At 29.0% G+C, this 3,856-nt stretch overlaps 1 non-coding gene across 1 annotated transcript; it reads right to left on the bottom strand.

Annotated features, from left to right (window-relative positions):
* Window positions 1-3,462: 3,462 nt before the first annotated feature.
* LOC112097488 lies at window positions 3,463-3,566 on the bottom strand. Its single transcript, XR_002905020.1, has one exon. It is a non-coding gene; the product is annotated as a small nucleolar RNA R71 (small nucleolar RNA).
* Between the last annotated feature and the right edge of the window lie 290 nt (window positions 3,567-3,856).

Raw genomic sequence — 3,856 nt, 5'->3', positions numbered from 1 at the left:
TTTTAACTACTATACCCTTAAATACAACAATCTAATAATTGACTTTAAATAAACTTCTATAATAAATATAAATAAAACTTAAAATAATATAATTATAAAATAAGATAAAATTTTAGAAAATATTTTGCATATTAGAAAAGTTATTTTAACATTATCAATTTGTCATATTCTTGTAATAATAATAAAATATATTTGAAATATTATAAATTAAAAATAATTATAGCTAACATTCACAATAATTTATAAAATTTATATTATTTTACTTATAACATTGTGTTTAATTATGTCTATATTAGTATAAATCTTAAAGTCAATTTTGGATTACTAGATTTTAGTATTAATAAAATCCGTTGGGATAGACTAATAGTAACTTAATATCAAAATAATTTTCTCTATATAAATTATTTTATTCATTATACTAATTGTAGGATTTTATTTGTATCATATGAAATTTTAATATTTTTATCTTATTACCATATTTTTATTTATTTGTGTTGTTGCAATCAAAGGGTATAATAGCCATTTATGGAATTAAGGGGTCTGAATGACCATTTATGAAACTAAGGTGTTCCATTATTTAACAATTGGGGATATTTTCACCGACTATTTTCATAAATTTACCCCTAGTTCTAGAAAATAATTATAATAAGTTCATAATATTTTTAAAAAATAAAAATCAATAAAATATTTATACAATTAATCGATTAAATCCTTCTATTATTTTTTTTTAGGTTCTTTGACTATCTTTCATTATAAACTTTAATATAAGTTTTATTTTACTATGTTATTATTTTGATATAAAAACACAAAATTACCCCAATAAAACATGAGTTATTGTATCTAATAATTTAGGTATTTAATTTTGTGACTTATAATCTAATTCTTTTAAATGAAATCTAATTATTATTTCACTACCTTTACGTCTAAATGACATAAATTTGACAATCTAATAATTTATATCAGTATTGTGCCATAAATACACTATGATATCTTAATTAAAGATTAATAAACATACTAATAAAGTAGTATTAGAAATAATAAATTTGGTATAAAATTAGAAAAGTATTGAAGTTAAAGTAAATTCTTCATAGTTTTACCATATAAGGGTAAATTATTCAATTTAAACTTATGTCTAAGCAACCTTAATAATCAAATAAAATAAAAAAGCAAAATAAGAAAGATTTAATTAAATAATTCTCCAAAATTCTTCTTGATTTGAAAATTTTTAAAAATAATGTGCACTTTTTATAATTATTTTTCTGTAAATGGGGCGGGTTTACAAAAATATGCGGTGGATATATCATTGTTGAATGTTAGAAAGTGTATATTTATAAAGGAGAAAATCGTCATTTCACACTTCAAGTTTTACTAACATTCCTACTTTTATTTATTTAAGTCTCTTATGATTTAATTATGTGTGTTTTATTTTAATTAAGTATTTTATGTATTTTAGGGATATCATGGTCATTTCATAATGAATGAGAGATCAGATAGCAAAATGGACATCACTTTTGAACTCAGGATAGTCGAAAAACCTTAGGAGGAGCATAAAAGGAAAAATGACATTATTCACATGTACGGTATTATTCACATGTACGGTACTGTTCATGACACTGTTCACATTTACGGAACGATGACGTAGCATTGACCGATGACGTGGCATTGACCGATGACGTGGCATTAACTGATGAGGTGTCACGATTCTAGTAGACTAAAATTCTTCTGTACTGTTGATCGATGACGTGGCAGCATGTTAGTGGACCAAACATTGTGCATACGGTACATGAATGGGAAAACTTACAGCCAAACCGCGCCCCTGTCAAACCCTGTGGTCAAACCGCGTACTGTTAACCGATGATGTGGTGCAATCCTGAGCGTCCAAATTGTTTTTAATTCAATGGTCATGATTTACTCAATGTATCTATAAAAAGGGGGCTCCCCCCTACTTTGGCATCCCTGAATTCATTTTTGAGCCCCATTTTTTGTAATTGCTTTTCCATCTTGTATTTTCTACGTATTTTAATAAATTTCCATTTCACCCTTAGTTCAATTATGAGTAGCTAATTTTCTTTCAAGCTTGGGTTGAAGGTGAAGTCTCAACATGTGCCATGGGCTTTATTTGGTAAATTTACTTTATCTTCCCCTCTAATTATTGTGGATGTTTTGACTTTTTGTCGACAAACAGTAATAATCTTGTCTAGATACTGTTCTGGTTTAACTGGCTCCCTAGTACAAGGTTATTATTATTTGGCACGATAAGCCCTTAGCACCATATTGATTAGAGTGTGGTTCATGAGGAGTGGAAAACCCCCTCATGATTTAATTGGTATTAATAAGGAATATTTAGTCCATGGTGCATGTTGATACAGATCCAGATACTCAAGTGCTTCAATTATAATAGTTTCCACTTTAATTTAATTTCGCCATTCCCATTTAAATTCTAGGATAATCTAAATCACTTTCACCATAAATCCAACCACCCTCATAGAAAATTAATTCTACACATAATTAAAATCCACCTCCTCTTGGGATCGACACTCGTCACCATTAATCTATTCTACAATAAATTCGTGACTCGCGAGTTCAATAAAATTTGGACAACACGTTTTTGGCGCCGTTGCTGGGGAGGTAAGTTATTTTAATTTGTAGAATTAATTTTCGTAAATCATTTCTTTTAGTTATCCTCTTGTAATTTTTTTCTTATTTAACAAAAGAAAAAAAAGTGAATCTGCATTTAGAGGTAAGTATTTCTTTTCTTTTTCTCTTCTTTAAAATTCTGTAATTTAATTTTCAAGTTATTTTTCTTTGTAATTTTTTAACTTATTTTTTAGTTAATTTATTTCACGTATTTTAAGTGTGTTTTTATAGAAAGGTTGCAATAGCGCGATAAGATTAGTATCGTAATTTCTCCTTCTTCTTTATTTTTATTTGTTTTGTTCCCATTTATTTTTGTGTTCTTTGCATGTATGGTTGAAGGTCATTATTACCTAATGTTGAGCCCATAGACCTTGAACTTGAAAAAACACTTCGCACACACAAACACGTTGTAATTAAAGATAAAAGAGAAATGAATTTGCAACAACAACAATAAGCACCACAGGAGAGGCCATTTAAAGACTACTTCAGTCTATTAGCTAACTTGAGCACATCATACACAAGATACCCAAATGTAGTTGCTAGGAGTTTTGAACTAAAACCTAGTGTGCTAAATTATCTCCCAATATTCTATAGCCTAGAAAATGAGGACCCATATAATCATTTGAATGATTTTCATGCTGTTTGTCAAACTTTTAAATATGAGAATTTTTCAGACGATGATGTTAAACTTAGACTATTCCCATTTTCTTTAAAGGATAGAGCTTGTTCATGACTCAATGCATTGTCTGCTAATAGCATTACATATGGGAACAAATGGTAACAAATTTTTTGAATAAATACTTCCCAGTGTATAAAAACAATGCTATTCACAGAGAAATTTCAGAGTTTACCCAGAGAGAAGACGAGCAATTTTTCAAAGTATGGGAGCGATTCAATGGACTACTTTTGAAGTGTCCACATCATGGGTACGAGAAATGACACCAATGCTAACACGTTTTAGAGGGATTATTGTAGCAATGTAAGAATGGCTAATGGCAACGAGTGGGGGAGAGCTAATGTCAAAACGTGCATAAGAGATTTGAGATTTCTTCCAGCGACAAGCAAATAATTCCCAACAACGGAGTCAATCACTCAGGAATACTAAAAGAATTAAGGGAGTAAATGAGGTTCACATTGGTGAGTCAAGTTCGGGAATTAAAGAAGTTAAAGAGATGGTTGAAGGTCTTTCCCGACAAATAGCATTGTTAACGACTGCTAA

The sequence above is a fragment of the Citrus clementina genome, unplaced genomic scaffold (assembly GCF_000493195.1).
Source record: "Citrus clementina cultivar Clemenules unplaced genomic scaffold, Citrus_clementina_v1.0 scaffold_6, whole genome shotgun sequence".
NCBI lineage: Eukaryota > Viridiplantae > Streptophyta > Magnoliopsida > Sapindales > Rutaceae > Citrus > Citrus x clementina.
This window is presented reverse-complemented; position numbering and strand designations above follow the sequence as displayed.